Consider the following 26,839-nt stretch of genomic DNA (forward strand, 5'->3'; position numbering starts at 1 on the left):
GGAAATATTAAAAGCCTAACAGGGGAGAACATGTTAAAAATAGTGTTTTCCTGATACTGATTAAATGTCTCACAGTTAGATTCTCTGGCTAATGCTGCCAATTACTTAATGACTTATAGAAGCTCAACACCCTGCCCTTCTGCCAGCCTCCATACTCTGATCTGTGTCCAAAAGCAGATATTTGGGAGTTCCTATGGATTATCCTTTTCCCTCAACCCTCATACCCCAACCCTTTTAATTCTAGTCCTAAGTATTTCTTGATTCATTTCCTTCTCTGTTTCTGTTGCCATTTCCATTTTCTTTTTTTCTTTTTTTTTTTTTTTTTAATTTTTTATTTATTTATGATAGTCACACACACAGAGAGAGAGGCAGAGACATAGACAGAGGGAGAAGCAGGCTCCATGCACCGGGAGCCTGACGTGGGATTCGATCCCGGATCTCCAGGATCGCGCCCTGGGCCAAAGGCAGGCGCCAAACCTCTGCGCCACCCAGGGATCCCGACATTTCCATTTTCTTAATCAGAATTTCACCTTGATTACTGCAACAGATGTGGGTTTCTTGCCTCTGTACATACCTCCCTTCAACAAAATCTTTTCATGTCTCCAGAGTGATCTTTTAAATAGGAAAAATCTGATTATACCTCTCCCTTGATTAAAATCCTCCCAAAGTTCCTTCATGCCTTCATGATAAAATTTGAACACCTAACTCTGCTATTTAAGACCTTCCACTATCTGGCTGTGGCTTCCACTAGATTAATATCCTGACAGTCCTGTATTGAACTTTACATTGTAGTTCTTTATAGCTCTTATAGATCCTATACTAGGCTACAATGAAACTTCAAGCTGTAGTTATGTCATAAAATCTACCCATAGGGATCCCTGGATGGTGCAGCGGTTTGGCGCCTGCCTTTGGCCCAGGGCACGATCCTGGAGACCTCGGATCGAATCCCACGTCGGACTCCCGCTGCATGGAGCCTGCTTCTCCCTCTGCCTATGTCTCTGCCTCTCTCTCTCTCTCTCTCTCTCTGTGATGACTATCATAAAATAAATAAAAATTTGAAAAAAAATAAATAAAATCTACCCATAAATTATCCTTCATCTGAGTAATTCACGTACATCTTTCAAGACTTAACAAAGACATTTATACTCAAGAATGCCTCCTTCTCTGTCCACCTGAGATGCTGGTGTGTGCCTTTCACCCACTAAGCATTTGCATCACTGCACCTAACACACTAGAAAAGAGTATCTTGTACTCTGGCCATCCCCCTTTATTAGATTGCACAGTCTTTAAGGACAGAGGATGTTTTATTCAGCTCTGTAAACTCAGTTTCCCATAGTGCTTGGTACATAGTGGATACTCAGTATAAATACGCTGAATAAATCAATGATGAACACATCTCTTTCCTCTTTGCATTCCCTGAGGTTCAAAGTTCTTCAGTTTTTCTTACCAGACTCAAAACAAAACTTTACACACTTCTTTGGCAATTTATGAAACAAAAATTTTAGAAAAAATGAGCTGCATCATAAATAATAGTTACCTTAAATTATTTGGTGGGCCCTACTCCAAAACATTTACAAACTTTATCTCACTTAATCACAACAGAGCCCTATAAAAGAGATGCCAGTAATAACAGCAATTTACAAATGGATAAACTAAATCAGAGCTTCAGAAGGTTAAGTAGCTTATCTGACCAAGATCCTCTAGCTGAAAGAGACAGAATCCATATTTATTTCCAAGCTATCTAATTAAAAATGCTATTCTCCTAAGAACTACACTGTATTTATTTTATTCTAAAATCTCCTTGTATCATCTTGCTATAATTAAAACTACTGGTGTCAGTACAAATTAGTTAGTTGGAAAAAAACACTAAAAAGCTATTGACAATAAGCCTTTGCAATAATATAGATGACTTCCATTTTATATACTTTATGATTTTTTCACAGGGCATGGAGAAGGTATAATGCTTAAAGGCAATTCATTTATTTGACATATATTTGTTTGTTTGCTTTTTATTCATCTGCTTTGTAGACTTAGACTTTATTTATTTGTAATCCTTTTTCCACTGCTCTTCCCAATAGGTCTTTAAATGTTAAGCTCTCAAAAGTCTGAAAGAGGAAAGAAGCCATTGGAAGTATCCAAATGTGATCAGTTGCAGTTTTAATATTCTTTCTATTTTTGTCTTTTTGGGGTTTCTACAGCCCTTCCTTCCTCTCTTGACGGTTTCAGAGATTACTTTTTAAGCTAGTTATATTACCACAGTGTATAATTAAAAAAAAAAATGTTAGAAGCACTTTTATGACAATAGAATCTTTGTTCCTTTTTTGACATTAGCAGCTGAGATTGTTACCAAGAAGCATTGAGAGAAAAGGGAAACATGACAACAATGGTAAACACTTACTTTAGGAATGGGGAGATACACAGCCAATGTAATTCATTCTTAGTGATGCAGGCAGGCCCCTGAGACTAAAATGGCTAGAAGATTACATGGCTCCAGGGATGGAGTGGAGATGGGGATAAGGAGGCAGGGAGGGGACTTCTTCCTCATCACGAAAATTTGCACATGATCTCAAGAAGATTTCCTTCTAGCCTTCTCATTCTCTGTTCTGATAGTCCCATGGGGTGATGCACACAATTCAGGTGAGCATTTTTATATTAATTTTCTATATATGCTTAGGGTAGAATTGCCAGTTAAATAAAATAAAAATACAGGGCACCTAGTTAAATTTGAATTTCAGATAACAGATACACTTTAAAAAAATGCCCTCATGCAATACTTATACTAAAGAAAGTAATGTTTATCTGAAATTTATATTGAACTGAATGTCCTGTATTTTATCTGGTAACCTTACTCTAGGAGCTCTTTCAATTTATATAGAATTACCATCCCTTACTGTGAAGATACACTATATTCAAGAGTAGAAGAAATACAAAAGGCATTTAAAATCTGTCTAAATTTTCACAAATCAGTTTTGGAGCTTGAATGAAGTTGTGAGAGATGGCATTTTACTACTAGATTTTATGTATTCATTGATTGAAAGATATCAATAGGCTTCACATTTTCTACAGTTCCTGACAAAGGTTAATCTTGATATATTTAAGATTCCTGGCTGATAACATAAAGCAAATCCCCAGCACACCTAGAAAACAGTCTCTACTGAGGCTTTATTTTTTAAGGAGTGTACTCCTAACTTTGTATTCCCAGACTAGTTACCAAGAAGGTGACTTCAAAAGTTGACTGGACTTAGTCCGTAAGATTTCACTTTTTAAATCCTAAAAAGGTTTTGTTTTTGAGATTTTTGTATAAATAACTGAGTTATTCTTTGATAATTCTAGAATTTCAGGACTACTTTAAGCTCTCTGGAGATCTTAAGACATGATAAAATTATGGTATGTCTTTGCCTACTGCCCATCTTAATCCACAATTCAACATAAAGCAACACCAAACTATAAAATATCAATTGAAACAACAAAAACGTTTTTTGTAAACATTTTTTGAAATGTCAAGTTATTTCAAATTTGTTCAAAATAATTAATTTGGGTCAGTCCCTCTACTTTGCTGGTGTCCTAAATATGTATTTTGCTATCATATAATCCATCATTGATATGATTCACATATGAAATAACCAACAAATTACTTACTAAATAGTTTACAAAGGTAAAAAAAAATGATTGAGAACAAGGTATATAAATCATGCTCATTCATAATTAAAGTAAATGTTTAGTAATAACTATCTGTGGTAACTTTGTACTGTGTCTGCTTACCTAAAGTGAAACTATGTTTTCCAGAATTCCCTTTCCTGTAGGCACTACCCACAGGATATTTTGTATAAGATCTGGAAGGCAGATCTTAAGTTCTGAAGATTGGTACAGATCACCAGGTATCCTGGAAATTCATTTACCTTGTTGCTAATCTACTAACTCATTTCAATAGAGTGGGCACCAGAGGACCCTGTTTCTTCAGCTCACATTTTATATGCTTCTTCAAGCTTTAGGCCAGGTACAGTGCAGCAACATGGCAAAGGGTACCTCCTTCTGCAGCCATCATGGTATCATGATTATAGGTAATGACAGACAGACACAAATTCTACTTATGGATTCCAGTAACCACATTCTCGTGGATTCCAACTTGTTTGTGCAGGTCTCAACTTTTCCACTTTACTTCCCAACTGCTTGTCTGGGTGACCTAGAGGCAGAACAACAGACAATACCTGCATAGATGGATCTACCACTCACAATGGTTTGAGGTCCAACTTCTATAATGTTGTATTCTAGATCAATTGTACTATATTTATTTCTCTGATAGAACTCTGATACACAGTCCTGGAGGATTAATGGGGGAAATTTAGATGAGATTTGTGTGAAAATGTCTCTCCTGAGCTATCTTTTCCATACCTCTTCCCGGTTCTGCATTTTCCTCCTTATATTGCTAAGCTTGTCGATGATCCATGTTTCATGTTACAGTTGATAGGACAATCAGCAACAAATTATCACTTTTTTGGATCAGAACTGGATAAAGATAAATAGCATTCCATTTAATTTCACTTTCTGTGGTTGGTTTATTAAAAGATTTGTTTAAATTCAAGTAGCTTCTGCCTCTGAGTATCTTCTGAAGTTCTAGAATTATTTTATCTTGGATTTTTATAAAGAAAAAAAGCATGATTTAGGAATCATATAAGCCCTAGATAGAATAGACTATATAATATTTACTCATGAGCCAATGTATCTTCACCAAACTTCACCTACAAATAGGTAAGTAATCTAGCAAGTAAAAACTACACAACTTCAAGGCAATGTTTTTCCCAAGAAGAAACAGGGAGAACTTTTATTTTTTCTGTCTCTGTCTCTGTCTCTGTCTCAGTCTCTGTCTCTCTCTCTCTCTCTCTCTCTCCCTCCCTTTCTTTTTCCCTTAGCCATTATGGCAACAGAAATAGAGAGAAAACTTGTTTTTCACCTTGTTACCCATGTTGCCTGACCAGAGTGTTGTGTGTAACCTGATTGTTGCCCTTGGTTAGTAGTCAGCGATGACAGAGCCGACTCCTACAAACTTCTGAGTTTTTTACTGAATTGACTTTGATGTATCTAAATCTGAATTTATTTCCTCTACCTGTGGGACACTCTTTTCCCTCTAAAATTCCCTTTTAGCTAATAACAACAGATAATTCATTACTATTTGAATATTCCTTGTCTTTTTGTATATGGAAGTTTAATATATTTAAACTATTAACTTTTCTTCAGATATTTTTCCCTGCACATACATCCACTCCACCCAGGCTCTTTGGTGGCACTGCTCTTGGAAAACTATGACACAACAACAGCAAGTAATAAAAAGGGAATTTCTTAATTAGCTCTTAGTTTCAAAAGATGAGACAAGAAACTAGATTATTTCCATGGATGCCAGCAAGGACAAATAAAGAATCAGATGTTCCAATTCTCTCATGATTCCTTAGAAATGCAAAATCTCTTGAATTTGGACCCCATCTTGAAGGAAGTAGGAGATGAAAAATAAATATGGACCAATGGGATAATTTCTGTCTTGGGCCTAAGAATCCCCATTCATATTAGAGTAGTCACACTGCTAATAAGAAACTATCAAAGAATTGATTCTGGCAGAAAAAAGTAGAGTGTATGAAAGGTGGAAAATAGTAGTACACAGAGCTGAAACCTTATCTGTTATGAAAATTTGCTTATCATATATCAAACAGCATAAAATCCTGTTTGTGGAAAGTTAAAAAGTAGACATAATAAGCAATATGTAATTGTTACCATTTAATGAATGTATACCATGTGACAGACATTTGTTAGACACTTTACATACCCTGCCATTATTAGTACTTTCACGGCACTGGAGGTTAAGCATCCTCATTTTATAAATGAGGGAACAGAATTCTTAGTGGCAATGTGATTTGCCTAATATCTCATAGTTAACAACTGGTAGACCTAAGATACTGTCAAAATTTGAGTTCGAAAAATATTTCCTGTGTAATATGTTACTATTCAAAAGGCCAATTCTCCTGATGTGCATATTTTATTTAATCAGAAATACCTGTAATAATATCATTATTATTAATGTATTATAATAATTATATATAGTTATATTATTATTATTTTTAAAGATTCTATCCATTTATTCTTGAGAGACATAAAGAGGCAGAGACATAGACAGAGAGAGAAGCAAACTCCTCACAGGGATCCCAATGCAGGACTTGATCCCGGACCTGGGATCGCACCCTGAGTAGAAGGCAGATGCTCAACTGCTGAGCCATCTAGGTGTTCCAAAACACCTGTAGTTATTCTTGAGTTTGTTCAATAAGCATTTATTGAGCACCATCTTTATGTAAAACATACAACCATAATCTGAGTTCATAAGAATAGAAAAACATATAATAACTACCCTCAAATTATAATTTTTAGAAAGTCATGATGCTTCTTATGAAAAATGTTATTTGTAAATTCAATTATAGGTACATTTTATGGATTATATGCACTTGTTCTCAAAAGAAAATTAAGTTGTTTACAAAAAACACATACTAAAAAATATAATGTATATAATAATATCCTGTATGAAGTTTAAAAACACTTGTAAAATCACAGAGGAATAAAAGCCTTAACCACAAATCAAAATACTGCATTCAGATAATTAACTGGCTCTAGATATTTTTACTACCAGTAGATAAAGAGAAGTAATTGATGTGGGAAACAAAGGTAGAAGGAAATGTAGATAAAATTAAATGTCCATATAACCTGCAGCCCACTGACAAATACTAGAGGAAGACAGAATATAATGTTCCTCCATGAAGCTCATGTCTTAATGTTAATGCCCTGCTTGAGGGAAAAAGAAATTTGGTTTGACAAGAGCAAGGCCTCTAGTATCCTGTGTCTCTTTTGGATATGAAGATCCTTTCGAAATTTCCCTTATCTTTACTTCATCCAAACCCAAAGTATATAATCAGTTGCGCCCACAACCTCAGGGCAGCAGCAGCTCTTTCTACCCATGGGTCCTGTCCCATGCCTTAATAAAACTACCAGTTTGCATTGAAGACGGTTCAGGAATTCTTTCTTGGCCCTAGACTCCAGACCCCACCAACTCACCTATATTCAAAACTACATCAATAATCAAATTATCTCACTATATATTTTGTAGAATCCCCTCACCATCACCTGAATTATTCCAGAAAAAAAAAAAAAAAAAGAAACAAATTTCTAGTGGGTTGTATGAGTTTAATTTGCTTTAAAAAGATAGAGGTGGACTCAAGTTAACAATGAATTCTTTCATTGTTTCTCCCAATAAACCTCGACTCTAGAGGTCGGCTTGTACACTTAATACTTTTAGATATTTTTGATGCAATTATATTTCTGCAGCACTATATTGACATACTGAACCCCATATTCCCTTACAATTAATCAGCTCTATCCCATTTTCTTAGTCAGTGAAAAGTAATCTGTTTAATTTTTTGCTAAAACTTATTTAAATAAAAATGTTTACAATTTGTTTTCTTTTTTTTTAAATGCTTATTAGTGAAAATAAGTATTAACTAGCCTGGCTTCTAATAGAGTTTTCATAATTTGGATTTAAAGCTAGTATTTGAATTAGTTGAACTCATTTACAGTAGCAGAGGATTGCAAATGTCATAAAATGAAAGAAATATCAAATATTAGAGAACTAAAAGGAGTAATAACCTCATGTGGGGATAATCTAAGGATAGAATTGTTTAACCTGTGTTTTTATTCAATATTACCTAATCTTCTTTTGGACTTTTTTTGAATGAAAGCACTGAAGGTATTAAGAGAGCACAATGCTTAAAGAATGTTAAGATTCCTCTACAATTAGCAAAATTCTTTGTCATTTAGGCAGAGCTGAAATAATCCCTAATATAACTGCTTAAACCCATGTCAAAATGTCAGCAGAAGCAAAGAGTTTTTCCAGTACTCAGAATCCTATATAAATGTTAAACAGGGACATTAAGCTCACTAAGACTATGCCACTGGCTGATTCCTGGGGGTGTTCAATCCAGAGAAAATCTGAATTATAAAAGTTATTTCAGTACCTCTTTAATTTTTTTTATTTATTTAATTTATTTATTTATGATAGACATAGAGAGGGGCAGAGACAGGCAGAGGGAGAAGCAGGCTCCATGGCGGGAGCCCGACGCAGGACTTGATCCCGGGACCCCAGGACCGCCCCGGGTTAAAGGCAGGCGCTAAACCGCTGAGCCCCAGGTATCCCCCCAGTACCTCTTTAATTTTAACCCAAACTACTTGTAGTAAGAGGAGACACACTGTATACCAGTCAATCAGCCATTAACTCTGAGTGAACCAGAGCAGGAAGCAGGGCAGTTCTGACCTGAGAATTCTTGTCTAGGAGCTGGAATTACTCCACAGATATATTAAGTCACTTTATTTTTATTATTTTAAAGATTTTATGTATTTATTCATGAGAGACACGGAGAGAGTGAGAGAGAGAGAAGAGGCAGAGACACAGGCAGAGGGAGAAGCAGGTTCCATGCAGGGAGCCTGATGTGGGACTGGATCCCAGGACCCCAAGATCTCGCCCTCAGCAGAAGGTAGGCACTAAACTGCTGAGTCACCCAGGGATCCCCTTTTAAGTCACTTTAAATAAACCAGTTGATCTTTTTATCTTGGCTTCTTAGCTGTTAAATTATGAGAACATAGACCTTTTCATACACAACAGTTGGGAAGAATCACGAATAAGTTTGCAGTAAAGTTTTCTAAAAACATAGAGTGTCAAACCATACACAGAGATAACTGTCCTAATCTTTTTACATAATCATAGTGTTTTTACTCACAATGTTTAGAAGTCACAATAAAAAAAAGTATTGTTGGAAATATGACTACTTTCTTTAGGATGTCTTCATCTATAAGAAAATAAAACAGCCCAAGTAATTTAAGAAATGAGACTTCATTATCTCACATTACTAGCTGTGTGAACAGAGGGGTGGAAGACGGGTTAATTGAGAGATTCAGTGATGTCATAAAAAATATGGCTCCGTTCATCCCTTCTTTTTGCCCTCCTCAGCATATTCTTTTTTCTTTTTTCCCTAGGATTTTATTATTTATTTTAGAGAGAGAGAATGTGCACAGGTAGGGGGAGAAGCAGAAGGGGAGGAGAAAGAGGGGGAAAGAATCTTAAGCAGACTCTGTGTTGAGGGTGGAGCCTGACCTGAGATCATGACCTGAGCCAAAATCAAGAGCCAGAAGGTCAACCAACTGAGCCACCTAAGCACCGCCTCAGCATATTCTCCTAGTCATAAAATAATGGCTGTGCTTTCAGGTCTGGCAGATACAGCAAAACAGAGCAGAAAGGAAAGCACTAGTTTTCTGTTTATCTCTTCTTAAGAATAAGGACACTTGTCCAGAAGCTCTGCATCCCCTTAGGCCTTTCACATTCTTTGAGCAACTCTAACCAAAGGAATGAGGCAATATGATTGGATTCACCTGATGAGGGTTTACTTGGGTCAAGTAGAGGTGGGGCACCACAATACTGGATTACACCAATGCCACCTTTTCTTCTGCAGTATCACGCTGCTGAACGTAACCACACATGTTAGTGTCCTATAGCTTCATGGTCTTGCATCACATTTAGGCTTTCAAAGCCATTCAGAAATTCTTCTATTTTTACTTGAAATATAAAATTCTTTAAAAATATTGCTGTCTCTACTCTATGGTGCCCTAAGGTTTTCTTTGCCATTTTCGTAAACTTGTAGTCTCCACTCTCATGCAAGTTCTCATTCTCTTGAGTCTCTTTATGTCTAAGAGTGGTGGTGTCTCACCATTACTATAGCCCATAAGAAAAATCCCAATGGACTTTGCTGTAACAGAAGTATCACAAACTGGGTGGCATATAGTTCGGGAGGCTGCAAGGTCCAAAAGCACAGTGCCAGTAGATTCGGTGTATTGATAAGAACTTGCTTCCTAGATGGCCATCTTTCACTGTGTCCTCAAATGGCAGAAATGGCAAGGCAGTTTTGGGTTTCTTATAACAGTCCTAATCCGATTCCTCAAGGCTCTCTCAGGACCTAATCACCTCCCAAAGGCCTCACATCCTTATATCATCACCTTGGGGTTAGAATTTCAAAATATAAATTTGGAGGGAACACAAACATTCATTTTGTAGCACTGTCCCCTTGAAATCCCAGCATTTCACATCTCATGAAATCATGTTTATAGCTAAATATTAATCTTTTCCTTTCAGTAACATATCCATATGTTTACCTGCTTTCAAAACTTTCTTTGTGGAAGTTCCGGAAATAATTGGGGCATAGCTTAGTCTAAGTACAAGGAGGCCCTATATATTAACTTTTACTATTTTCCAAAAGTTTTCATTTTATTTCTTAGTGATCTAAAGTCCTAGCAATAGTAAAATTCATTGGTGTCTCTAATCACCATTAAGAGAAAGGACAATGGTACCTGGCCTAATTACTCACAGGAAATCATAGCAGCAGCCATCTCGAACATTAGTGTCAAATTAAGTATATACATATAGTTTACAACAAAACTTGCATTGAGGTAAAAAATTTGAAATACTGGTGTAGATGTGACCAAATAAGTAGAATCTTGGCAACTGTCTTATGAAATGCTTTCCAAAAAAGAGGCAAAACTTGACCAAACATGATTATACTTTGAAATCCGATATGTATCATCTAAAGAGAGCACTAGACACTGAACTGGAAAAAAACAAAAGAAAACAAAAACAAAACAAAACAAAACAAAACAAAAAACCCTTGCCTTGATTTCCACCAGGTATACTGAGTTACTGTTTATAATATTCTTAGTTCCAATTAATTAACCTGCTTTTATCTAGTAAAACAAAGCAAAGCAAAAGTGACTGAATTGATTTCTTTCCACACTGTCCTGGAAAATAATCGACCCCTGAGTTACGGTACAATCCTTTGGTGGCCATGGTTATTTCTGTGCTTAGACCAAGTTGACTTTTCATTAAGAGGCCTTCTAAGAGGCTGATCACCCTGAATTCCCACTTAATAAACAAAGGTTGAGAAAGAAAGCATTAGAGGCATCAGGCAGGAAACTAAAATTGGTTTGTACGTGTATCTCTGTGCTAGTTTCCAAACCAAGACGTGTTCAGAAAATACCTGGTGAGCTTCGAGGTTTCCATGGCAGATTTACTGAAAACAAAAATCTAGGAGACTCAAAAATCTATACTTAAAAAAAGGTTCCTTTGGGATTTTGGATGATGCTTGTCCTTCAATATTTTTTTGGCAATCATTTTATTCAATGTATGTTTACAGTGTTGTGCCTGGAGCATATTCTCTTGAAATCTTAGAAACATCATGCAGCACTCCACATGAGTTAGGGACAAATGAGGCTAGGCAGGGTTAGCCACGGAATCAGGCTCACAAAGATCCCCAAAATGTCTCCACATGATGAAAGGAAACCAGAGATAAATAAACCCGACTATCCTGTCCCAGGTGCCAGAGGTGCAGAATTGTTATACCAGCTACTTGTGACCAGGAAAGAATTACCTGACCCTATAAAGGAACTAAAGATGTTATCACTCATCCTTACACAATGGTGATATCAATAGATACGTTAAAAGGATTTAGGTTCCCTAGTGGGCTTTCAAAAAAACACCAACTCTACAAGCCCTCAGTGGCAACCTTGTCGGGACCCTTCTCACTTCTGAGAGCTTTCTCTTTATCTTTATTTAATAAACTTCTATGGCTTTACTTACTCTCGTTTGTCCTCGAGATTCATTCTTGGACTCCGTGAGACAAGACCCAAGCTCTCCCATATCATACATAGCCCACTGATCTCTTAGTACTAGCCCACTCATTGTTCTGTGTTTCTATATGACTGAATGGTAGTTGGCATTGTTTATTCAATTGCCTAAGACAGAAAGTTGGAATTGTCGATGACACTTCACTTACCTTACACACCAAATCAGCTACTAAATTTTATCCTAACTTTGATGTCACTAACGTGTATTTAATACATTCTTTCTCCTCTACTATTTCTCAGATTCATTCACCATTATTTCTCATTTTGAATTACATAAATGTCTTACTAAATCATCCCCATTCTTGTGCATTTGCACACTCCACTTCATTCTCCACACCCTGGTGTGATACCGGCAATCTCCTGATTAATGGGCCCATATATCCCCATTGTCTCAAGATATAATCCAAAAACTTTCAAATAGTCTTTCAAATTAGACCTCTAACGGTTTGATGATTTCAGTAGTAGAATGAAGTTCCTTTGTAAGTATTATGAGATTTTCGAAGGGTATGTTTAGCAGTAATAGTTTTTAAAAAATCAATTTCCTGACCCTCAAATTCCATATGCTTCTTTCCTAACTTCACATAAAGTTTCTCTTTTCACCTTCCAAGTCATAATTTCTCATTCCCTACTTTATAGGGAAAAAGGATGCATATAATTCAGTCATCCAAAATTCTATTATGGTATATTCCTTAGTTATGTAAAATGCTTTAGGGTAACTAAAAATGAAAGATTTATTACATCAGAAGTCTTACTGCCTCTTTTTATTTTGAACATATTGTTATTACACATGAAGCATGACTTTAGAAATGAGTAGCTCTGGCAATTGTTTGGATGTTCTAACTGCACATATACTGGTAGAATGTGTAGGCAGGGAGAGTGATGGTAATTTTCTTTTAAGAGTCCTACATATTTCATCCACTGACTTTCAAAAAAGGCAAAGATTTTATGGAAGGGTTTGATGAGGCAAATCAAAAGGAATAATTTCTTCAAATTTTTTTTAAAAATGGCCTTTTCTCCCACCTATTATAAGTATGCAGTTTATTTTGGATATATTCATGCCTCTGAGATGTGCTTTAGTTGGAAGAAAAAGTATCTTTAAGGAGATTAAGAAGCTTATGCTATTCATATTAATATACTTAAAAAAAAACAGAAAGGTTTTCGTGGACTACCAGAATTGTCACCTTACACAGAAGATACACAGATTAAAATGTTACACGGTTTCCTGTCAACTCAGGGCACATTTTACAATTGTCAATGTGCTGAATTGTGTGATGCTTTCTTGGCTAAGGCTGGGAACTAGATTTCCAAGAAATTTCTTCCTGGTACGTTCCAAGGTGAACCTGTGCATAATTTTGAAGGCTGAAGTAAAGCTGACACTATTGTTCTTGGAAAGCTGTTAGTCAGATGAGGTGCCGGAAGGATGCCTGGAACCCCAACTTGTCCTTACACTGCTCTGTTCTGCATCTCCATGGCTGGCTTTGCTGACCATCAGCAGCCCAGCCCATCCTGAAGTGTTTGGACCTAGCAGCAAGGAAGCAACAGCTTCCCGAGATGCTTTTTCCATGGACCTCTCCATGGTTTGCCCCTTCATAGTTTCACTGTGTAGTCAGAAATCTCAGGTTCTTCATTTTTTTTAGTAAGCTTAGACTTGCCCATCCACTTCAGTGCTTCAAGAAGACTGATCAGTGACAGTTTCTCTGATCTTGAACGTTTGATTTCCCTTACAGAGCTTCATTTTGCTAACTCCTCCCACATTCATGTAAGGTTCAATTCCTATAGTCATTGCCTCATTCTCATATTCTGGAGACTCCAGCTCTTTACTGAATCTTCACTGATAGAGTCATCCAAAAGCCAATTTTAAGAATCATATTATGAAATCTTATTCTAGTATTAGTTGTCAGTTTATTAGCCTTAACAAATGATTAACATTAGCCTTAAATGATTAATATTTTCTTGTACCTGCTATCAAAACTAAAATTCTTTATTAGATGTTGGGTGGATTATTTTTAGGAGTATTAGATTTCTGCCTTATTAAGTATACAGAGAAAGTTTAATCATGATGCACAGTAGTGTTAATGAAATTAATAACAAACTTTAAACATGATTCTTATTTCCTAAAAAAATCATATACAGAAATCAATATACACAATTCTACTAAAATAATACTATGTCTTTGGTCAAACTCTTCACTTTGTAAATAACTTATGATTTTAGCTACATTTTATATTGCTTTATTGCAGATTAGTAATAAGAAATAGCAGAATAAATATTATGGCTTCTTATAAAAACAAATGAATTAATAATAGTCTTTACATTGTTTTAAATTTTTTTAAGATTTTATTTATTTATTCATGAGAGACACAGAGAGAGGCAGAGACAGGCAGAGGGAGAAGTAGGCTCCACGCAGGGAGCCCTATGTTGGACTTGATCCCCGGACCTAGGATCAGTACCTGAGCCAAAGGCAGATGCTCAACCACTGAGCCCCCCAGGCATCCCTATATTGTTAATTTTGATTGATATTTACCATAGATCTTTAAAGGGGTATTCCCTAATTTATTTCTCACTGGCTTTTATCATATTCCTAAAAACATTTAACATATATTTGAATTGAAAAATGAGGTTAGGCTTTTTCTGACACATTCCTGATTTAGCTTATAATTAACTTTTGCTAATTAACTTATATGTAAGACATTATATGGAAGTTGAAAGAGCTGAACATTCAGTTGTTGACAAAATTGTTTTTAAAGCACATAAAATTAAAGCATTTTATCAACAATTAGTGTGTTGATAAAGATATTAAATTTAACAAAATCTTTATTGTTTCATATTTTTGAATAAATTGGGATATGTAAAATGCCCCTGTGAGTAACTTTATTAATTGATTAATGAGACATTGATGGTAAGTTATATCTCATTGTAGCATCCAACAAAATTCATTCACATAAAAATTGGAATTGGAAACATTTTAACTTCATCACATGAAAATAATTTTTAATAAAATTTTGCTTAATTTTAAAAAATAATAAAATTTTTACTATTTTCATGTTATGTGATAATTATACATAAATCCAAAACTTATATTTCATTTAAGTCTTACAATCACAGAATCAATTTTAAAATGATTTTTTATTTCATATTTTATTTTAGAAAAATGTGATCGATGACCAATAGAAATCTTTGAAACACAAAAACTGTTATATTAAAAAAAGAATCTGTGAAGAAAGTAAAACTAAAAAGTGACCTTAAGGAGAAAGATGGAATTTTTCCATGTATTTTCTAAGTAGATGCTGATGGAGATTCACCCTAATATTTAGATTCCATTAGGTATTAATGTGAGGTAACTATTTATTTTCAAAATACCATTATTTATATATACTGGAAAAAATTTTGCTTCATATCTTTTTCAGGTTGATTAAAGTATAAAATGCCTATATAAAAACGTGAGATGTGCCTATCTTTCCAAAATCATTTTAAGATGTACCTGTACATAAAGGTTTGATAACAACTGATCTACCTTTTATTTACTTTTATCAGACATATCCCTCATTATCCCTCCTTAAGTTTACCACGATTCATAATCTATGTTCCAAAATTGTCATATATTCTTTGCTTACAATGTACTGAGCTTCCTCACTTCTCCCTCTCTATCCCCACCCCCGATACAAAGATACTCCTTATGTATTACAGCAGTTTTTATTTTTCATGGAAGGGTGAAAATATCATCCTCCTGAGCATTGTCCAAAGTGAATCAGGTATCTCTCCCAACTGCTCCCAATAATCCTGTATTTGACGATGCTTGTGGTTGCCTGTTTACTCATTTGACACTTCTAACAGGCCATCATTTAAGTTTCCAACACAGTTAGTAGAAAAAATAGAAGGTACTCAATAAATATTATTTGAGAAAACAACCAACTGACAATGAATGAATCAATGAGTAGATGAACAAATATATTTCACAGGAATATTTAATACAGAAATAATAGACTAGAAATTTAAAACCATAGAATCCAGCCCTAACTCTTAACTAAATCTCTTGGTTTATATATTTCATTTACATCTAAGCTACTACTTGCACTGAAGTCTAGAAAAATATTATTTTATCCTTAGAAGCTTTATCATCTAATTTTTATTTACTCTTCTTTTTTTATGAAGTGATTAATATTAAGGTAATGTCTAATATTGAAGGTAATGTCTAAATAAAAGATTATTCCTGGTGATAGGTAAGGTGATTTTTAAATGACCTGCTATACGTATAAATAGACATAAACATACAGCTATATGAAATATCATTTATTATGAAATATAGGGCTCAATTTTACAAACTCAAGTAGTTTTATAGTTCAGAAAATATTAGAATTGGCTTCCAATGGAAGCAGAATCATATATCTAATTGGTATTTATGATTTGTAATAATAAAGATTGATGACATTTAATATGCTGTTTTCATTGGTCCTGCTGTGATTAGACCTATTCCCAGAAAAGAGTATCAGTTCATATTTTATAACTAGCAAAATAGAAAAATAAGAGAGTAATATTAATGAGCTATATGGGGCAATTATATATAAATTTTGAAGTCAATTAAAATCAACACTCAGCCAATGATATCTGAAAAACTACTAAGACAAACTTATAGATTAGCAATGAAATTTTTATGAATATGATGATATAATCAAAGTCTTTTCTCTAAGTAGAAATAACACTAAATTCTAACCTAGCAAAATTATTTTTAGAACTCCACAGTCATAAAATTATTAATATGTAGGACTCAGTGCTTATAAGATTACAAATTTGTGGTGTTAAGTAAATCAAGTTATGGAGTCATATTGTTATCAGTAGTCTCCTACAATTACTTAAAACTGAATCTACAAGATGTTGTTTGGTCTCTACATTAGATTTGAAAGGAATTTACCCTCTCTAGTCCCTAAGTTTAAGTGGCTTGTGTTGGAAGGCATATGCTTCCGTAAGGGCAGATCCTTCACAGGGATTCCCTACTTCTTCTGTCATCTCCCCTGGAGATACCATGTTATTTTCCAAACTGGGTGACTTCTAGGGCTTTGTAAGTCACAGCCTTGGCACCAGTCAATATTAAGTTCTTTAATTTTTTTGGAGTACCTACTTAAAGCAAGTCCTATTGCTGATTGCCCCACAAAGTTTCCAAGGAAAAAGCAGTGTGCACCCCACATGCATACTCAGTTAAAGCAAGAGTCATAAGCTTCCATGAGCATCTAGAGTACCTAAGTGCTAACTTCTTACTGATCAGGAACCATACCTACAAAGTCAACACCACCTAATATCTTTTTACTTATCATCTCTTAATGTTGCTATAGAACATGGATTGAAGAATATGTATTCCATTTAGGCCGCATGTATATACTTGCTGTTAGTACATTGCTCTTTAGTGTATAAACTTGAGGAATACCTTAGGAAATAGTTTTTTGTTTTGTTTGTTTGGCTTTTTTTTTTTTACATTTTATTTATTTATTCATGAGAGACACACAGAGGCAGAGACATAGGCAGAGGGTGAAGCAGGCTCCCTGCAAGAAACCCGATGCATGACTTGTTTCCAGATCCCAGGATCACACACAACCTGAGCCGAAGGCAGACGCCTAACCACTGAGCCACCCAGGCATCCCAGGAAAGAGTTTTCTAATGGGTATTAGGAGGCCTACTGTAAAGATGCTGTGCATTACACTCAATGCAGTTTGTTGAAATGTTCTTTTTTTTAATAAAGTGATGTCTAGCTTTGGAATTTGGAGAGAATTGTGTTCCTTTGAAAATGTGGTTTGAGATTTATTACAAAGCCACTGTGAATCATGTATCTGATCAAGATTTCCTTTTTAGCTGAGTTGGAAATCAGAGTTCAATTTGGAGATTCCCCCCAACGGCAAGTTTATACTTTGTGATATGCATATTTATATCTGTCCTTTATTTGGCTCTGATTTATATTTCTACTTTTTTTTCCTGTTCTCACCTACTTCTAATTTATGCTATTTTGTTACATATTATTTCATGTTTTTAAATTCTTAATCTATTTTGGGAACAAGGTGTGATCTAAATTAACAGTTTTATAAAATTATGTGCATACTTTATATTTCTCACTTGCTAATATCCCTGCTGTGGGAATTTGCACCAAGCTCAAATTATTTCTGCCATAGGTCCTAAAACTACTACTATAATGCGTATGTTTTACATTAGTGCATATGGTATAGATAACAATAAAAATCAGAGGCCCATATACTCCAACCACCTATCACAAAACTACAGGGACCTTACTAAGGTCTTTCTACTGAAGACAGAACAAAATAAGTATTTTTGGAGATGAATGGCAGTTGACAACTAAGGTAAGGTCTCACAAAGTGTGTTTTATTATGAACATTATCAAGGATCAAATTCCCAAACTTACTAGTGCACAGAGATTTCTTATTGTATCCAGAAGCCATTGAGGACAAATTCATCTTAAAATATATAAAAGACAAATGCATAGACTGAAAGGTAAATGTAGTAAATGTGGATAAGTCCATACTGATTAAAATGTGCTAATTTATAAACTTATACAAAATAACTTTGGTAATCTTTGCATACTAAAAATTAATTTAATGCCAAAAAAGTTTCCTGTATTGTTAATGTCACTCTAGGTATATAAATGTGACATTCCTCTGAGTGTGCTGATTTTTATTCATACAAGCCATAGCACAACCTCCCTGAAGGTTTCTTGCATATCATTCTTTGAGTAGTCTGGTTACTACCATTGACCTTATCTGGAGTGATTAAGGCTGTTTGGTTTGGTTACAAGTACCAGAAAGTCACTTGGGATATCTGAATAAAAAAAGGAAAGAGGGATAGATATGACATACTAAGTTTCAGAAAGAAAATGGAACTAGGAAATGCTAGCTAGACCAGCCAGACCAAGACTGGGATCTCATTTCCAAATTTTGCTAAAGATGGGGCTTATTGTCAGAGTTTAGGTCATCTTAACTATGGGCAGGGAAGAATCACGTTGTCCAAATTATAATCATATGAAAGATTAAAAAAAAGACTTTTAATTAAACTGTTGATTTAGAATAGTGGGTCTACAGTTAAAAGGAGGTTGCATGTCATGTAAATATTTAGAAGTCATAGTCATATTGGAGAAAACTGAATCTGTAGGAATATATAAAATTGTTATTGGAGATATATATATGTGTGTATATATATATGGGTAAATTAACATGTGTTTAACAGCATAAAACTAAGATTGATCTATAGTACTTAGGAGTTTTAAAATGAATTTCATTGAAGTATCATTTAGAAATAATAAAACATACCTATTTAAAATGTTAACATGAAGATTTTTGAATAGTGTGACACTTGTTTCTACTATAAACACAGGCCAATCACCCCAAAAAGTTCAATTATTTTTTTATGTGTAATAATTCATGTTCTATGTGTTATAATAAGAAATCATTTCCTATGCCTAAGATCACAACTATTTATCCTATTCTTTTTCTTTCCTGAACAGGGTTTCTCAGCCTCATTGACACATTGGGTCAGATATTCTAAGTTTGGATTTTCTTTAGCCATGGCCAAATATCCAATGGGGAGCAAAAACAGTGTTGCTAAGAATCACTGTTCTAGAAGTTTTACAGTATTAGCTTTTACATTTAGGTTTGTAATATAATTTGGGATAATATCTGTGTATAGTTCAAGACAGGTTTATTTTTTTTTTTCCAAATGGATATGCAGTTGTTCTAGCAACATTTAAAACATACAAAAGACCATCCTTTAACCATGGAACTGCCTTAGTACCTCTGTCAAAAAACAGCTCACTATGAATACATAGATTTACTTTTGGATGCTCTATCTGTTCCACATATACATATGTCTATCTTTACAGCAATATCATAGTATTGATCTACTTTTTCCTTTTTTTAAAGACTTATTTTAGAGAGAGAGAGAGAAGAGAGAGAGACAGAGCCCACACAAGTGGGAGGGGCAGAAGGAGAGGGAGAGAGAATCTCTATCAGGCTCTGTGCTGAGGGCAGAGCCCCATGCAGAGCTCTATCTCAAGACCTTGAGATCACAACCTGAACTGAAACCAAGAGTCAGACACTTAACCAACTATGCCACTCAGGCACTCTAGTACTTTTATGATGAGCTGAAATCAGGCAAACATTTTCCAAATTTGTTCTTCTTTAAATAATTGTTTTGGCTATTCTTGTTCTTTGCATCTCCATATACATTTTATTTTATTTTATTTTATTTTTTTAAAAGATTTTATTTATTCATGAGACACACACACACACACACAGAGAGAGAGAGAGGCAGAGGGAGAAGCAGACTCCATGCAGGGACCTCGATGTGAGACTCAATCCCAGGATTCCAGGATCATGCCCTGGGCCAAAGGCAGGCTCTAAACTGCTGAGCCACCCAGGGATCCCCTCCATATACATTTTAGAATCAGATCGTGATTCTTCTTCTTTCGAAAATCCTCTCCTAAAAAAAAAATTTCTGTTGGAATTATGCTTCACATTGCATTGAATTAATTGGTCAGCTTGAGAAACTTGACATTTTAGCAATATTTAGTTTTCCAATTCATGAACATGGTATTTTTCTCCACTTCTGTCTCCTAACAATATTTTGTAATTTTTACTTTATAAGTATTTTACATAGTTATATCTACTGGTAATTATTACATATTTTAGACATTTACAACTTTAGTTTCAATATATAATGACTAATATAAAGAAATATGCTTAATTTTTGTCCACATTATAATTTAAGACCTCCTTATACATATTTTTTTCTTTTAAAATATTTCATTTAAATTCTAGTTAACATATAGTGTATCATTGGTTTCAGGAGAATTTAGTGATTCATCACTTGTATATAATACCCAATGTTCAAGGGGGTACCTGGTTGGCTCCGCCAGTTAAGCATCCAACTCTCAATTTCAGCTCAGGTCTGTGATCTCAGGGTCATGGGATAAAGCCCCCTGTTAGGCTCTGCACTCAGTGGGGAGTCTGCTTGGGATTCTCTCTCCCCCTATGCCTTTGCCTGTCTCCCTGCTCCTGCACTTTCTCTCTCTAGTGCTCAATACAAGTGCCCTCCTAATTACCCATCATTCATTTAGCCCATCCCTGCCCACCTCACCTTCGTCAATCCTTAGTTTGTTCTCTATAGTTAAGAGTCTGTTATGGTTTGCTTCTTTTTGTCCCTTTCCCCTATATTCATCTGCTATGTTTCTAAAATTCCACATATACGTGAAATCCTATGGTATTTGTCTTCCTCTGACTTATTTTACTTAGCATAATACACTAGCTCCACCCAAATTGTTGCAAATGGCAAGGTTTCATTTCTTTCTTTCTTTTTTTTTTTTTTGATGGCTGAGTAATAGTCTATTGTTTCTATATACCACATCTTCTTCATCTATTCATCAGTTCATGGACATTTGGGCTCTTTCCATAGATGGCTATTGTTGATAATGCTGCTATAAACGTTGGCATGCATGTGCCACTATGCTCAAATCAGTATTTTTTATCCTTTGGATAAATACCTAGCAGTGCAATTGCTGGGTTATAGGGTAGTTCTATTTTTAAGTTTTCAAGGAACCTCTATAGTGGTTTCCCATGTGGCTGCACCAGTTTGCACTCCCATCAACAGTGTACAAGCATTCCCCTTTCTCCATATTCTTGCCAACATTTGTTGTTTGTGTGTGTGTGTGTGTGTGTGTGTGTTGTTAATTTTAACCATTCTGACAGGTATAAGGTAATATCTCATCGTGGTTTTGATTTGTATTTCCTTGATGATGAGTAATATGATGTTAAGCATCTTTTCAGGTGTGTGTTAGCCATGTGGATGTCTTCTTAGAAAAAAAATGTCTATTCACATTTTCTCCTCATTTCTTAATTGGATTGTTTTTTAGGGTGTTGAGTCTTATAAGTTCTTTATGTATTTTGGATACTAACCCTTTATCAGATATGTCATTTGTAAATATCCTTTCCCATTCCATAGGCTGCCTTTTAGCTTTGTTGATTGTTTCCTTGGCTTTGCAGAAGCTTTTTATCTTGATGAAGTTCCAGTAGTTCATTTTTGCTTTGTTTCTCTTGCCTCCAGTGATGTGTCTAGTAAGAAGTTGCTATGGTCAGTGTCAAAGAGGTTGCTGCCTGTGTTGTCCTCTAGGATTTTAATGGCTTCCTGTCTCACATTAGGTATCTCATCCATTTTTTAAAAAATTGTATTTATTTGAGAGAGAGAGAAAGAGTGTGTGCACACACACAATCCCTGCATGGGGAGGGGCAGAGGAAGAGGAAAAAACAGACTCCTGGCTAAGCAGGGAGCCCAATGCAGGGCTTGATCTCAGGACCCTGAGATAATATCCCTTAGCTGAAGGCAGACACTTGACCAACTGACTGACCCACCTAGGCACCCCTATTTCATTCATTTTAAATTTATCTTTGTGTACGGTGTAAGCCAGTTTCATTCTTCTGCATGTTGCTGTCCAGTTTTCCCAAAACCATTTGTTAAAGACACTGTCTTTTTCCCATTAGATATTCTTTCCTGGTTTGTCAAAGATTAGTTTTAGGGTCCATTTATGGGTTTTCTATTCTTTTCCATTAATCTATGTATTCTGTTTTTGTGCAATTTATGACTTCTTTAAATTCACATATTAGTTCTGTCATTTTTTCAAGGATTCCTTAGAATGTCCTATTATCACAGTCTTGTCATATGCAATTTAAAAAATTCCTTTTTATTTCCTAGCCTACATATCTTTTGCTTCTTGTCCTTGCCTTATTGCAACAACTAGAAACTTTATGGTGCTTAGTTGTTTTTTAACACAAATCTAATTTCCTGAATGCCAGTCTAATTGATTATTTTGGACTAATGAAAATGGGTTGGTGTGGATTTCCTAATAATACTCTTTACTGTCTGTAATAAATAATAGCAGTTTCATATGTGAAGAGGAGAGATCAAGTTTCTCTTACTCTGCACTCCATTCCTATCCACTAGAACAGGCAAACAAAATACTGTAAGAAATGTATGGCTAGTGCTTTAGATAAGGAGACAGGCTATTGAGGCTAATTAGTTAACTTTGGTGAAATTGCATAGTAGGCTGCTAGAATGTAAGATGTTTTGAGGCAAGATCCTCATTTACCCTGTGTATCATGGTATCCCTGTTGCTTAGAACAATGGTTGGCACACATTGAAATAAAAATAATATATTTGTTGCCCAAAGTGAAAGACCATTGGGGATATCTTATTCAGAAAAGATAGGTAGGGATGTCTGAATAAAATGTAGTCGTTGTTTCAATATAATCTGACTACACAAATACAAGGCACTGAGTAGGCAAATTAATTCTTGAAACACTTCCATGACCAAACATGTATAAGAAGAATACATTATATATATTCTTTCAGTGTACTCTATTTTAAAGCTAAGAGAGTTCTTTAAAACATGAGATGACACAAGTGTAGAAAATTGATAGTCTCTGGACCAATTATGAAAGGGTTTCAGTGAGGCACAAGCTTAGCTGATAAGATAAACTAAAAAAGCTGAGTACTAAAGGTCAAACAGTTTAGGTAGACCCAGTCCCAAAGATGCATGTTTCAGGAGGTCTTTGAACAGGATGCCATAGAGATATGAGAAATTGAAAAGTATGATGATAAAAGTACTGCCCTGAAGGAAGCAGAATATATAAATGTGTAAAATGAAGAGCAGCAAGTCAGGGGAAATATTTTCAACTGTGTGTTTAATCTGCTATTTTATCGTTGTTATGGGAGTATGTAAGAATGCTTTAATATACTCACATATGGTGTTTTATAATGATGAGTTATTTTGTTTATATAGATTTGTTATATTAACGCAGTGTTGGTCTTTTTGCCACATGATATTTTTTTGTCTGTTTTACAGACCATTTGCTCACATTAAAAGAAGTTGATAAAACGAACTGTCATTACAATAATAGATGTGCCATATTTAATGACTGTCTTCAAAATGTTGACAATTCTTCAAGTCTGGTCATGGGTAAATGGGGATTTGTTGTACTTTTAACTTTTGTGTATTTATAGAAGTTTTCAAAATATTTTAAAATGGTTCCCTGCAAGTCTTTCAATCACTCATCCTACAACTATTCAGGGAGCACCTGCTACATGACAGGCACTATTCCATGAAGTGGGGATACAGCATTGAACAAAACAGTCTTTTCTTTCATGAATCTTTCATACTTCCTAGGGAAATAGACAATAAATACACAAATTAATATGAGAAGTAATATCATACATAGGAGTATTAAAAAGAAATATAAAGTAGATAGGGGGATAGAATTGCACTTAAAGAGTATCAGAGGCAAATGCCCTGAAGATAAACATGCTTGATTTGGTTACACAAAAAAACATATAGTGCTCAAAATGCACTAAAACAAGAAAGTACCTCTCTCTCTCTCTCTCTGTGTGACTATCATAAATAAATTTTTAAAAAATTAAAAAAAAAAGATTGGGGATCCCTGGGTGGCGCAGCAGTTTAGCACCTGCCTTTGGCCCAGGGCGCGATCCTGGAGACCCGGGATCGAATCCCACGTCGCGCTCCCGGTGCATTGAGCCTGCTTCTCCCTCTGCCAGTGTCTCTGCCTCTCTCTCTCTCTATGTGACTATCATAAATAAATTTTTAAAAAATTTAAAAAAAACCCAAGAAAGTATACAAAGAAAAGAAGAGATAGAAAATGAAATAAAAAAGACAGTCAAGAGATGGGTCATACAAACTATTTTGCATCTGGCAAGAGTTATTTTAGAATGTAAGAGTTTAAGACTTTAAGAGTTATTTTAAATATGAAAACATACTAGATATATTTGAGTATATAATTGCAATAGCTTCTTAAGAAAATATGTAAACTTTATCTTACAGAGCACTCTAACAGAAAAATAAAGTGGAATTTATACAGTTCCTATATATGCCCTCACCCAACCTTCACAATTTTCTCTATTAATATCTTGCATTAGTGTGGTACATTTGTTACAACTATTGAGTCAATATTGATATATTAAATCCATTGTTTATATTAGGGTTCATTCTTTGTGTTGTACATTCTATGGACTTTGACAAACATATAAAGACACATATCCACCATCACTGTATCACACGGAATAGTTTCATTGCTCTCAAAATCTCCTGTGTTTCACTTATCCATCCTTCCCTTGAGACTCTGGCAACTAGTTTTACTGTTCCCACAGTTTTGCCTCTTCCAGAATGATGTATAGTTGAAATTATACAGTATGTAGCCTTTTTGGATTCATTTATTTCACTTAGTGATATGCAGTTGATGTTCCCCTCTTTTTGTTGCTTGATAGCTCATTTCTTTTTATCACTGAAAAATACTCCATTGCATGGATGTACTACAGTTTATACATTCATCTACTGAAGAGCATACTGGATGTTTCCAAGCTGTGGCAATTATGAATAAAAGTGTTATAAATATCTGCATGTGGATTTTCATGTGGACATAGTTTTCAACTCATTTGAGTAAATATTAAGGAATGTAACTGGTAGATCATAAGATAAGAATTACATTATTTCTGTAAGAAATTGTCAAACTGTCTTCCAAAGTGGCTATACCATTTTACATTCTCACCAGCAATGAATGAGAAGCCCTGTTACTTCATTTCTTTACCAGCAGTTAGTGTTGTATTTTGGATTTTAGAATTTCTAATAGTTGTGTATCTCATTTTTATTTGCTTGATATAATCTCCTTTTCATATGTGTATTTGCCATCCATATATCTTTTTGTTATTGAGGTACCTGTTCATCTTTTACTTGTTGTTTACTTACTCTTAAGTATTTTTTTTAATTTTTTAAATTTTTATTTATTTATGATAGTCACAGAGAGAGAGAGAGAGAGAGAGAGAGGCAGAGACACAGGCAGAGGGAGAAGCAGGCTCCATGCACTGGAAGACCGATGTGGGATTCGATCCTGGGTCTCCAGGATCGCGCCCTGGGCCAGATGCAGGCGCCAAACTGCTGCGCCACCCAGGGATCCCACTTACTCTTAAGTTTTAAGAGTTCTTTATATATTCTGGATATAAGATTTTGTTTTTTAAACATGTATGTGTTTTGCAAATTTTCCAGACTCCTATTCCATAGCTTGCCTTTTCATTCTATTAGGAGTGTCTTTTGCAGAGCATAAGTTTTTAATTTTAATGAAGTCAAGCTATCAATTTTTCTTTCATGGATTTTACCTTTTGGTACCAAAAAGGTATTGCAAATCCTGAGGCTAACTAGATTTTCTCTTATGTTGTCTTCTAAGAGGTTTATAGTATTATATTTTACATTTAGCTGTATGTTGCATTTTGATTTAATTACTGTAAAAGATAAAAGGTCTGCTTAGATTCATTTTTTTTTTTTCAATAGCTTTTAGTAGCTCTATAGTTAACACGTAGAGAAAGCTTACAGAATGGGAAGAGAAGCAGGGAAATCATTCCAGAGGCTTTTGAAGTCATTAATGAGCAAGAAGATGAAGGCTTGAATGGAGAACAGCAGTGTATTTTGCATCAGGTTATTGTGTTCCAGATATTTTGAAATTGGAGTCAATAAGCTCTCATGAGGGGATATGTATAGGATTTAGGTAATATGAACAGCCAAGAAAATGCAACATTCTAGGCCTAACTATAAATAATGGGACTATTTATCAAAATAGAGAACACTGAACAAATAATGTATGTTTTCGTGGAGAGGGGATATCATAGAAATAAAATCAGTTTTGACATGCCATATTTGAGGTTTTTATCTAGGTATCCAGTGAGAAATATCAAGTAAAATTGGTTCTATGAATCTGGAAAATAAGAAAGTGGTCAGGGGAAAATATAAATTTGGGAAATATCAGTATATAGGTATCTAGGGCAAAAGTAGCAAGAAAGTGACTGCAGACGCTTAAAAAAAAAAAAAAAAAAAAAGATGTCCTAGAAGCTGAGGATATACCAACACTTAAGAGTTTAGCTGGAAGTGGTGCATCTACAGCCAGATTCTGAAAGACAGCTACTAGAGCACTAAGGAGAAATAGAAGGGAGAGTGGGGTACATATTTTCAAGAAGAAGTGAGCAACTGTGCCAAATTCTGTGG

The 26,839-nt window shown here is 34.9% G+C and overlaps 1 long non-coding RNA gene across 49 annotated transcripts in view; it reads right to left on the reverse strand.

Annotated features, from left to right (window-relative positions):
• The window catches only part of LOC102155162, a 132,835-nt gene that overhangs the window by 97,309 nt on the left and 8,687 nt on the right, over positions 1 to 26,839 (reverse strand). Inside the window, exon 2 of one of the 49 annotated variants that reach the window (XR_005385673.1) lies at positions 4,393 to 4,506. The exons of 47 other annotated variants lie outside the window; for them this stretch is intronic. This is a non-coding gene — a long non-coding RNA (uncharacterized LOC102155162). Of the gene's footprint in view, positions 1 to 3,966; positions 4,178 to 4,392; positions 4,507 to 26,839 lie in introns of those variants that run through there. One more of the 49 variants, XR_005385682.1, reaches the window with a different exon arrangement.

This window comes from Canis lupus, chromosome 38 (genome assembly GCF_011100685.1).
Source record: "Canis lupus familiaris isolate Mischka breed German Shepherd chromosome 38, alternate assembly UU_Cfam_GSD_1.0, whole genome shotgun sequence".
In the NCBI taxonomy this organism is placed as follows: domain Eukaryota; kingdom Metazoa; phylum Chordata; class Mammalia; order Carnivora; family Canidae; genus Canis; species Canis lupus.